Below are 13468 nucleotides of genomic sequence, written 5' to 3' on the forward strand. Positions count from 1 at the left end.
TCCATGAAATCTAAAAGCCTGGGAACCACTAAGCCAAGGTCCTATCTAAAGTTCTGTGACTTACTATTTTATTAAGGTATTAAAACAATACAGTTTTATTCATTTTGGTATTTAGTTTGTATATTTGGAATTTTTCACATATGATTACAATGTGTTGAGGTTTCATGCAAAGTTATTGATGTATAAGAAATCATTTTTATTTCCATTCAAACGTACCATCATGGAATGGATCCAAACTAAGAGTAATGGCTATCCATCCTAATCCTTTATTTAAAGCATTAAATAAAATACACAACACAGAGATTTAGAAAGGATCATTGTTAATTGGGTATATGCCTTTCCTGAGAAAAGTATATTTTTGTGGACTTAAGTATTTCAAAAACAAAAGAATTGCTTAAGTTAACTAAAGTTGCCAGGAATTATGACAAAGGGGAAAGACTGGGAATAAGATTTTAATCAATATGTTGGTGAATATAGTTAGGATTATAGATTAAGGGTATTGATATGGTATTACCCCTACAATCTGAATAACAAAAAAGGCAGTACAACCTCAAACATGAACAGTAGAATGCCAAGCTGAGAATGTCAGCTAGGCATTGTGTAAACTAGACGTTCTCTTTCAGTCACACCTGTTATCTGTGAGTATAGTCTATTTCTTTCTAGTTCTTTCGGCCTTTCTCTTACAGATCAGCAGAAGTCAATTTCTGTTAAGACCTGGTTCTCCCGAGCGCTAGTTCAAAAGTTGTTTTCACTTGTAAGTACACAGAGTCATATAGATTCCCAGCCTTATGTTTAAAATAATTGTGGATATTGCCCACCTGCCTGCATGCTCATTACTATGGGATAAATTATTTCTTCTGCTGGTAATACTGCCTACTAACATTTTCATTATTGGGTTAGGCAGTGAGTGAGTGATCTAACTCCATATTCAAGATAGACATGAGAGATTATGTCTCTTAACAGCCCTATCATCCATTACACTTAGCTAAATCTGTTTTATTTCAAAATCTCCCAAAAGGTAGAGTTCCATTTATGTACGCTATCTGCGCAGAAATCCTTTTTCTTTATCCTAAACTTTCTTGATACAGGCTTCATTCTAGACAAGAAGCCTGTGTATTCACTTTAATACCATTATTTTATTCTTTAAAAATTCCTCAGCCTTCATCTTTCCAACCTGTAGTCTGCCCTGTAGCCCTCACATGAACCTTTTCCTGATCTCTTCACCTTTGCGTCCCCTCCAATGGAGAGCATTTTGGTCATGACTTAAAGTAACCAATTCTCTTTTAATACGATTTGTCTTGGGATCCACTGGGAAGCTGCTTTTAGCACAGAAGCTAAAATACATTGGCTTTCCATTGCTGGTCACTGCTTCCATTCTGACCCTGGATGCCACCTAGTGTAGACTCTCTGTTAATAAAAATATTAAACCATAAATCACATTTCTTAATTTAACACTGCCATCCAGTGTATGCACTCGAGTTAAGTCCCTGTTCCTCTAGTACCTTTGTACCCCCAAAAGTCTGGTCACTTGTAGTAGTTTGTAGTTGATGGCTTTATTACTCCTTTATGCTTTTGGCACCTTGTTTACCAAGGTCCTTGGTCATGCTTCATGACTCACTTTACTTGAACCCCTGAGAAAGAAAATTTTTCAAATGTTAATAATTAAAATATACCCAGTACCCAAAACAATTACAAGCACATTCAGGTACTCGATAAAGACTTGTTTTAATTTGTAAGAGATTTGAATGTAATTTTAAAAGGATACAGTGGTAATACCCCAAAAGTCAATATTTCTGTCTTTTTCTACTCCCAAGTCCTGATTATCTTTCTTTTTTTCAAATTGCTCCTTTACATCCGGTATTATAAACCTTCGAACATGCTTATTAGGAAAATTTACTAAGTAGCTATCTTACCCTGACAAGATTGACTATAATTTAGTCTAATCAATACTTCTGTGCCTAAATATCTAGTATAAAAACCAACAAACAAATGCTACTACCCGAATCAGCTTGTTTTAGGCCAGGATGCACGTGATGCATTGTAATTGGGGAAAAATTACGGTACTTGGAATATTTAAAATCTGTGGGCATTGCTTTGGGAATATGCTTTTTTGAGAAAGCTGCTATGAAAAAGACCAACAAAAGTTTTGGAGTTTATCAACCTGGAAGGCTTTCTAATTGCATTTATTATCTCTCTGGAGGCAGTGTGTGCACTGGCACAACAATTATAACCTCCTAAATCAGACATATTTAAATCCCTACTCTGCCACTTGAAGAAATAATTTTCTGTGGGCCTCTCTGATGGTTAGTTTTACATGCCGACTTGACCAGACTACAGACTGCCCAGATATTGGGTCAAATGTTATTCTAATTGTTTCCATGAGGGTGTTTTTGGATGAGATTAACATTTAAATCAACAGACTAAAGCAGATTGTTCTCCCTAATGTAAGTGGGTCTCATCCAAGCAGCTGAAGGCTTGACTAGAACAAAAAAGCTGACCCTCCTCCCCAGAGGAAGAATTCTTCCTGCCTGACTGCCTTTGAACTGAAACATCTGCTCTTCCTGAGTCTCCGAAGCCTGCCAGTCTTTGGACTGAAACTAAACCATTGGATCTCTGAGATTTCCAGCTTGCTGACTCACACTGCAGATCTTGGGATTTGTCAGCAGACTCACAATCTTATGAGCCAATTCCTTCTAATCACATAATACAAACTGTCTTGGCTGCCTTACCATAAAATCATGTCCCCTGCTAAAAGTAGTACAAAAAGATTCAGAGCTGTGTTCTACACAAATAATACCAAGAAATGATTGAATATTGGCATACTGCTGTTAACATTCCTAGGACATTTTTCTAAAATGGTCCCCGGTTTTTCTGCATTAGAGGGAAAAAGCAGTTGTTGTTTTTGTTGTTTTTAAGTGTAAGGTCTTTCTATTGCAATTTCTACAAGTAATTAATCAGCACCTACTTTTTTCCAGGCTGGGAGTAACAAGACTCAAACAATCCATGCCCTTACAGAGTTTATCAGCCCCCAACTCTTAGGAGGGGTGAAGGGTGATATTACAACTAACAGGCCATTATTAATACAATTAGATGAGGTGAAGGAGGTAAGTACAAACACTGTAAGTGTACAAAGGGCAAAAATCCAGAACCAGGTTAGGGCAGGAAGAGCTGAAGAATGAGGAAGTGTTTGAAGGGGAAGAGGGCAAGCAAGTTTCAAGTCTGGAAGACCAGAGACCACCTTACCCTCTCATTCAACATGGCCCTGATTGGTTCTACCACCTGTTAGGTCAGCAGTGCAAACTCCTGTGGAATGTTTGTATTAACAATATTTTTTTCCTAATTTTTAACGTGCAAGATAAAATCCAGTTTTCATCCCTGACTAACCAGATGAAAGCAGACAAAGTTAGCATCAAACCCAGGTAGAAGAGGCTGGCCCTTATTGCTTTAGCCAAAAGTTAAAAGTTTTCAACCTTGATCATGTCACCAGAGAGGCCAAGAAGTTAAATCAGTGGTGTTCTATATTGTTCTCATTGCCTAATGAAGAAATACCTGATCTGAATAGAAAGGTTCATAATCTCAGTACCAATAGTGATGTTTTAAATTAAGCTATACCATAATGTAATGTTGAAGAGAAAAATTAGGTGGGTATTTCTACTAAAACCATTCTTTGTATTCACTAACCATCAATGAGTACCCTGGAAGGTTCCTAACAAAGCCAAGAGCTAAAGACTCCACCTTTCCCACTGTGTGACCTTAGTTTGATCAATTAACCTATTTGAGTCTTGAAAACAGGGATAATAGGACTATCTCACAGCACTGTCATGAAGATGAATGCATATGAAATGTAAGTAGATGAATGCATATAAAATGCATATGAAGTCTTTTATATAGTGCCCAACACCTAGTAAATATGCTCAATTGTTCACTACTGTCAATTGTTCAGCTCTTTAACAGCATATCAGAATGCTGTATGAGTCATTACTACTACATTCCCATGACCATTTTAATTCAGAGAAACCTTTATCCTGATCAAAAACTATAGTTTATTTGAATATAAGGTTGGTTTGATTAACATATCCTTTGATGGATATGGTCTAAAAAACAAGAACAAGAAACTAAAGAACAAAAGCAATAAACACACCACACAAAGTTGATGAGATTGGAAATTTAAACTGAGAGAAGTAACCCAAACATTCCTAAATGTTATCCTTCCCCTTTCTTCCTTTGGCTTCTTCCATTAGTGTCCGCTCCATAGAATGAAAGCCTAGAGAAATGCAAAATTCTAGGATTTCCATGTACGTCCCTGGTTACCATGACCACCAGGGGGAGTCCTGGGCACGCCTTTCTATCGGAAGATAATAGGGTGGAGAAAAGTCTCTTTCATAAGTTTCTCATTAACCTTTAATCAAGATTAGGAAAACTGTCGGAGAACATAGGCAACAACTTCTATGACATCGGCCAGAGCAACCTTTTTCACGACACATCGCCAAAGGCAAGAGAAATAAAAGATAAAATGAACTTATGGGACTTTATCAGGATAAAGAGCTTCTGCACAGCCAAGGAAACAGTCAAAAAAACTAAGAGACAGCCCACAGAATGGGAGAATATATTTGCAAAGGACACCACAGATAAAGGACTGGTATCCAAGATCTACAAAGAACTTCTCAAACTCAATACACGAGAAACAAATAAACAAATCATAAAATGGGCAGAAGATATGAACAGACACTTTTCCAATGAAGACATACAAATGGCTAACAGACACATGAAAAAATGTTCAAAATCATTAGCCATCAGGGAAATTCAAATCAAAACCACACTGAGATACCACCTTACGCCAGTTAGAATGGCAAAGATAGACAAGGCAAGAAACAACAATTGTTGGAGAGGATGTGGAGAAAGGGGATCCCTCCTACATTGTTGGTGGGAATGCAAGTTGGTACAGCCACTCTGGAAAACAGTGTGGAGGTCCCTTAAAAAGTTAAAAATTGAACTACCCTATGACCCAGCCATTGCACTACTGGGTGTTTACCCCAAAGATACAGACGTAGTAAAGAGAAGGGCCATATGCACCCCAATGTTCATAGCTGCATTGTCCACAATAGCCAAATCATGGAAGGAGCCGAGATGCCCTTCAACAGATGACTGGATTAAGAAGCTGTGGTCCATATATACAATGGAATATTACTCAGCTATCAGAAAGAACGAATTCTCAACATTTGCTGCAACATGGACGGCACTGGAGGAGATAATGCTAAGTGAAATAAGTCAAGCAGAGAAAGACAATTATCATATGATTTCTCTCATCTATGGAACATAAGAACTAGGAGGATCGGTAGGGGAAGAAAGGGATAAAGAAAAGGGGGGTAATCAGAAGGGGGAATGAAACATGAGAGACTATGGACTATGAGAAACAAACTGAAGACTTCAGAGGGGAGGGGGTGGGGGAATGGGATAGACTGGTGATGGGTAGTAAGGAGGGCACGTATTGCATGGTGCACTGGGTGTTATACGCAACTAATGAAGCATCAAACTTTACATCGGAATCTGGGGATGTACTGTATGGTGATTAACACAATATAATAAAATAAAATTAAAAAAAAAAAAGATTAGGAAAACTGTAGTACTGTTGACTAGAGGGAGTGTACTGCTTGATTTCAAAGAAGCGGTTCCAACCAGCTAAATTTTTATTAGTGTCCTAAGAAAAAAGAGAATGTAAACCCTGAGGGCAGAATCAAACCGGATAGTAAGCAGATCAAAGCAAGCGATCTCAGACTGTTCTTTAACAGTAGGCACAGGAAGAAAGAGCTCAAACTTCATGTATAATATCAAACAAAATTTCTAATCTCCCATTGCCTTCACATATATTTTAAACAATAGGAAATGCTTAAAATAATACATTTCTTGAGTGAACATTTCTCTAACCTTAATCTATTTTTTTCTGAAGAGTTTGAGATTTTTTTCCTTCTTGGTAAGGATTCCATATATTCATAATTCTGTGAGAGGGTAAAATGAAGAGTCAACAACCTGTGTATATCTATCTATATTCATATATGTGGTAAATGTGATGTCTAACAATATCAACCACATGTCAAAAAAGTCATTTCATAGATATAAATCAAAGTATAAAGTATGCAGTTACAAAAGAAGTAAACATGCCTTTGGGGGTTATAATATGTATTGGAAAATGTACCAGCAGAAAGTCCAGAGGGATTTGGAAAAGAGAAAGGGGCCCCGGGGCCCCTAGGGTTTCAATAATTGGAAAAGACTGCATGGAGAAAGTCAAATATGACCTGGGTATTAAAATACACACAGCAAGGAAAGAAAGACCTGTCATAGGGCACTGGAGGAGATAATGCTAAGTGAAATAAGTCAAGCAGAGAAAGACAATTATCATATGATTTCTCTCATCTATGGAACATAAGAACTAGGATGATCGGTAGGGGAAGAAAGGGATAAAGAAAAGGGGGGTAATCAGAAGGGGGAATGAAACATGAGAGACTATGGACTATGAGAAACAAACTGAAGACTTCAGAGGGGAGGGGGTGGGGGANATGTTCAAAAAAAAAAAAAAAAAAAGAAAGACCTGTCATAGTTGTCTGTTCAACTGCACTAACATAAATAAATACCTTCACCTCTTCAGAAATATTTGAACATAGGTCAAAGCAGTAGAAGAATTCAGTGTGAAATGGAATTTCATGACAGCCTTCCTTTTATGCAAATGCCATCAAAATTTCTTTATCCTCACTAATCACTTGGGCAGTCATTTCAACCCAAATAATTTAATAAGAAATATCTTTGTCCCTGGGGCACCTGGGTGGCTCAGTTTGTTGAGCATCTGACTCTTGATTTCGGCTCAGGTCATGATCTCAGGGTCATGGTATCAAGCCCTGGGTTGGGCTCGCCTCTCAGCTCAGAGTCTGCTTATCTCTCTCCCTCTGCTCCTCCCCCAACTCGTGCACTCTCTCTCTCAAAATCTTTAAAAAGAAAAAAGAAATATCTTTGTTCCTATTCCATTTGCATGATATGCCCTCCCTCACTCGTGTGTGTGTGTGTGTTTAATGTTACTTATTCTCAACATCCACCTAAAATGCTATTTCCTCTGAGAAGCTGATGACAATCTATTCATTCAAGGAACAAATATGAAATATCTTACAGACGCTTTGGATACCAAGATGAACTTAAAAACAGTAACTTTAAAAACAAAATGATTCCAGCCTAGCTGAAAAAGTAACAAATGTAAAACAAAATAATTAGAGCTAAAATATAAGTATGTACAAAGTACAGTGGTTCAATCAATTCAAATTCTGTTCATAAGGGTTAGAGGGAGGTCAAGACCATCTTTCCAGAAAAGCTGGCATTTGAACTGGTACATGAAGGATAAGTGAGATTTTCCCAGTTAGAGAATTAGAAGAAAGAAATTACAGACTGGGGGAGAAAAAACAATTGGAAAAAAAGAGGCATTATTATGCATTGTGTGCTGGTCTTATATGAACTTACTCAATGTAGTTCTTCTTGACCAACCCTGACTACCCTCTGGCACCATCATTCATCATTCTCAAACAATGCTCTGGAATCAGCTATTCCAGTCTAATTCAGCTCCTATACCAAACTGCTTTCTCTTCTTGGAATGCCTCCCCACATTTTTTTTCTTTTTTCTGGATAAACCCAGTTTCTTCAAGAATCAAAGAATTATTTCAGATGTTGCCTCTGGGGGCAGGGAGGGGCATCTCAACCCCTTCATTTAGGATTAGGTGCTGCTTCTTTGCAGCCCACAGAACTATGCTTATTTTTTGTCTAAGGTTTATACTTACTATAAACCTTTTCATTTAGGCTATAAAGTCTTTTCTGTTTCTCTGCTATCTAACATTCATTGAGTGAGTACATGAATCAACAAATAAATGCATGACAACATTAAGTACCAGAAATTATGGTAGATGGAGAAGTGGAGGGGGGATATAATAAGAAGGGATGCTCTTAAGGAGTTCACAGTCCAGGTAAGTCATAAGTGGCATTATCAGTGGCTGAGGATAAAGGGAGAAGAGTAGGGGGAACTGAACTGTAGGAACCATTGGCTGATGTTGGAGGAAGGAGACAATAAGGGAAATATTTTTGTTTGTCCCCAGTACCTACTAACACAAAGACTGAATGCTGGTAGACCCATGGCCAAAAGAACAACAGGCAGTTTTAATTTATTTCTTCAAGCTAACATTGAAAAATCAGAAGATTTTATATAATAAGATGGATTTTTGCTTAATTTGAATAATTTGGTAACACGGAACCACATTTTCAAATGTGAGGAACAGCTGCCTTTTTTTTTTTTTTGGTAGGGCATTAACTCATTTAACATTTTTATATTAAATAAACTTATTTCAGTTAGGAAATGTGTGCTTGGCAGGGGGTAGCTAAGATGGTGGCATGGTAGGAGGACCCTAGGCTTGCCTCCTCACTTGAACACAACTAGATTAACTATCAAATAATTCTGAATACCCAAAAAATTGACCTGAGGACTGACAAAACAAACTGCACACGTAGAGGGAGAAAAAAGGCCACATCAAAGAAGGTAGGAAGTGCGGAGACATGGTTTGGGGAAGAAACAGATCTCAGGTGCTGTGGTGGGGATGGAGCCCTGGTCACAGAGAAAGGTGAGAGAGTAGAATGCACAGGGATATGCACAAAGGGAACACTCCCACAAAACCACTAGCTGGGAAATCTAGAGGGGCTGATTTCTGTGAGTTTTTGCAACCCACTAGGCTCAGAGACTGGAGATTTAGAAGTCAGGGGCTTGGCTGGGATAGAACCCTGAGGGTACTGTCTTGTTCCTGGAGCGAAGGCATACAAGCAACACTGGGGCAGATGGCACTATCTGAAAATAGCCTAAGGCAGGAGGGGTGAGATTATTAGCTCTTCTTGGAGCACATATGTGCGATGTGCCAGTCACAGAGTACCCACTCCTGGAACAACAGAGCCAGAGGGCACCATTTCCCTCCCCTGCCCCTCAGCATGGGCACAAAAACCCCTGCTAAGGGAGGCTAACCTGGACACTGGCTGTTTAGCCTCCTTTGCTCCATATCCCACACTCTTACATCCTGGTGCCACTCCCCTTCTTGGTCAAACCTGCATCAGTCCCAGCATGACAAGACCATCCACCAGAAGACCAGCACAGGACACTGACTACACCGTATTCCTAAAGCCTGGAGTTTTGAAAGTCTGCAGGCTTGGTTGGGATAGAGCCCAAAGTGCACTGTGTTGCTCCAACCAGACAAGCAACCCAGAGACAGCATGAAAACAGTGATCAAAAAAAAAAAAAAAATGCTTGGGACACACAAGGGGAAATTATTTGCTCCTCTGGAAGTGGTTCCCTGAAAGAAGCAAGCACAAGGCCGCCTCTCTGGGAACAAAGGAGCTGGCTTGTACCATTTCCCTCCCACACCGCTCAACATAAACCAACTTCAATAAACAGCACAGTGCCAACAGTGGCTGCCTAACCTGCTTACACCAAGTCCCACCCACCCCTGTGCTCTCCTGATACTGCTTTTCTCAGGCAAGTGTGCCTAAGGAAAAGCAAAGCAGGCTCGTTCCCCAGGAGTCCAGCACAAACCCCTATATACATCATGTTCACCAACCATAGAGTTCTGCAAGTCTTCAGTTCTAGTGGAAGTAGCATCAGGTCTCATTTAACAAGCAAAACAGAGCACATCTAGTTAAAACTCACCACACTCTAGCCAAGGTCCAAACACTGCCTTCTGCAGGCAAGGAGAACCTCTGTAGATGGGTGACCTGAGAGATATAGCAGCCAAAACACAGCAGCAGTGTCATGCAGCACACACCAGAGATGCTCTCTGAAGTGCCAGGCCCTAGACATTATATGACCTCTTCATAAAGCCATTCCTTTCGGGAGCAGAAAACATAACAAGCTTCTCCAACACACAGAAGAAACAGAGACCTAGACAAAATGCCAAGACAGAGGAATTCATCCAAAGAGAACAAGAAAACGTCACTGCCAGAGATTAGGCAAAACAGATATAAGTAATATGTCTGATGGAGAATTTAAAGTAACAATCATAAAGATACTCATCAGGCTTGAGAAAAGCATGGAAGACATGAGGGAAACCCTTACTGTGGAGACAAAAGAGTTAAAAAAACAATCAGGCAGAAATGAAAAATGTAATAACTGAGATTCAAAACAGACTGGATGCAATGACCATGAGCATGGATGAAGCAGAGGAATAAATAAGTGATACAAAAGATAGAATTATGGAAAATAATGAAGTTGAACAAAGAGAAAGAATAATTATGGATCATGAGAGTAAACTTAGTTTACTCAGTGACTCCATCAAACATAATACCATAACATTCATATCATAGGAGTCCCAGAAGAAGAAGAGAGAGAAGGGAGCAGAAGACTTATTTGAGAAATAATAGCTGAAAACTTCTATAATCTGGGGAAGGAAACAGGCATATAAATCCAGGAGGCACAGAGAACTCCCATAAAAATCAATAAAGCAGACCAACACCAGGACATATTGTAGTTAAATTTGCAAAATATAGTGATGAAGAAAAAAATCCTAAAAGCATCAAGACAAAAGTCCCTACTTACAAGGGAAGACCATAAGCTAAGCTGTAGATCTCTCCACAGAAACTAGGCAAGCTGGAAAAAAGTAGCATGATATATTCAATGTGCTGAATGGGGGAAATCTGCAGCCAAGAATATTCTATCCAGCGAGGCTATCACTCAGAATACAAGGAGAGATGAAGAATTTCCCAGACAAACAAAATCTAAAAGAGTTCATGACCACTAAACCACCCTGAAAGAAAATAAAAGGGGACTCTGAGTGGGAAAGAAAGACAAAGACTAGAAAAGAACAAGGAGATCTCCAGAAAAAAATGATTGAACAGTAATAAAATGACATTCATTACATATCTATCAATAATTACTCTGAATGTAGATGGCAACAAAGTGACAAAGTGACAAAGATTAGAGAGGAACAGAGAAAATCTCCAGAAACAATGACTTAACAATTAATAAAATGGCACTAACTACGTATCTATTAGTAATTACTGTGAATGCAAATGGACTGAATGCTCAAATCAAAGAACACAGGGGGTCAGATTGGATTAAAAACAAAACCCAACTATATGCTGCCTACAAGAGACTCATTTTAGACCCAAAGACACCTGCAGATTGAAAGTGAGGTATAGGGAATCATTTATCAAGCAAACGGACGTCAAAAGAAAGCCAGAGTAGCAATATGTATATCCAACAAACTAGATTTTAAATCAAAGTCTCTAATAAGAGATGAAGAACGGCACTATATTATAATAAAGGGGAGTATCCAACAAGAAGATCTAACAACTGTAAATATTTATGCCCCCAACATGGGAGCACCCAGATATATAAAACAATAACAAACATAAAGGAACTCATTGCTAATAATACAATAACAGCAGGAGACTTTAACATGCCACATACATCAATGGACAGCTAATCTAAGCAGAATATTAATGAGGAAACAATGGCTTTGAATGACACACTGGACCAGATGGACTTAACAGTTAAATTAAGAATATTTCATCTTAAAGCAACAGAATACACATTCTTTTCATGTGTATGAAAAGGGACATTGCAGTATGGGACATTCTCCAGAGTAAATCACATACCAGGTCACAAATCAGGCCTCAACAAGTACAAAAAAGTTGAGATCATACCATGCATATTTTCAGACCACAACACTATGAAACTTGAAGTCAACCACAAGAAAAAAATTTAGAAAGACCACAAATACATGGAGGTTAAACAACATGCTGCTAAAGAATGAATGGGTCAACCAGGAACTCAAAGAAGAAATTAAAAAAATACATAGACACCAATGCAAATGAAAACATGATGGTTCAAAACCTTTGGGATGCAGCAAAAGCAGTCATAAGAGGGAAGTATATAACAATACAGGCCTACCTCAAGAAGCAAGAAAAATCTCAAATATACAACCTAACGTTACACCTGTAGGAGCTCGAAAAAGAACAACAAATGAAGCCAAAAGCCAAAAGAAGATGTGAAATAATAAAGATGAGAGCAGAAATAAGTGATACAGAAAGTAAGAAAATAGTAGAACAGATCAATGAGACCAGGAGCTGGTTCTTCGAAAAAATTAGTAAAATCGATAACCCCCTAGCCAGACTTATCAAAAAGAAAAGAGAAAGGACCCAAATAAATAAAAACACAAATGAGAGAAGAGAAATAACAACACCACCACAGAAACAGAAAAATAATAAGAGAATACTAGGAAAAATTATATGCCTACAAATTGGACAATCTAGAAGAAATGGATAAATACCTAGAAACATATAAACTACCAAAACTGAAACAGGAAGAAATAGAAAACTTGCACAGACTGACAACCAACAAAGACATTGAATCAGTAATCAAAAATCTCCCAACAAACAAAAGTCAAGGGCCAGATAGCTTCACGGGGGAATTCTACCAAATATTTTTTTTTCTTAAAGATTTATTTATTTGTTTGAGAGAGAGAAAATGAGAGAGCACACTCGCGTGCCTGCAAGTGCAGGGGGGAGGGACAGAGGGAGTAGAGAGAATCTTTCAAGCAGAATCTCCACTGAGCATGGAGCCCGATGAGGGGTTCAATGTTAGAACACTGAGATCACCACCTGAGCCAAAATCAAAAGTCGGTCACTTAGCCCATTGTACCACCCAGGCACCCCCCTACCAAACATTTAAAGAAGAGTTAATACCTATTTTCTCAAACTATTTCAAAAAATAGAAATGGAAAGAAAACTTCCAAACTCATTCTATGAGGCCAGCATTACCCTGATTCTGAAACCAAAGACTCCACTAAAAAAGAGAACTACAGGCCAATAGTCTTGAGGAACACAGATACAAAAGTTCTAAACAAAATACTAGCAAATTGAGTTCAATGGTACATTAAAAGAATCATTCGCCACAACCAAGTGGGATTCATTCCGCTGCTGCAAGTGTGGTTCAATATTCACAAATCGATCAACACAATACACGACATTAATAAAAGAAAGATAAGAACTATATGATCCTTTCAACAGATGCAGAAAAAGCATTTGACAAAATACAACATCCATTCATGATTAAAAAAAAAAAAACCCTAACAAGGAAGATTTAGAGGGAACATACCTCAACATAATAAAGGCTATATACAAGAAACCCACAGCTAATATCAGCCTCAATGGGGAAAAACTGAGAGGTTTTCCACTATGGTCAGGAAAAAGACAGAGATGTCTACTCTTACCACTGTTATTAACATAGTACTGGAAGTCCTAGCCTCAGCAATCAGGCAACAAAAAGAAATAAAAGGTATCCAAATTAGTAAGGAAGAGGTAAAACTTTCACTATTTGCAGATGACATGGTACTCTGTATAGAAAGCCCAAAAGACTCCACCAAAATATTGCTAGAACGGATACAGGAATTCAGCAAAGTGG

Source organism: Ailuropoda melanoleuca, chromosome 6 (assembly GCF_002007445.2).
Source record: "Ailuropoda melanoleuca isolate Jingjing chromosome 6, ASM200744v2, whole genome shotgun sequence".
Classification (NCBI taxonomy): Eukaryota; Metazoa; Chordata; class Mammalia; order Carnivora; family Ursidae; genus Ailuropoda; species Ailuropoda melanoleuca.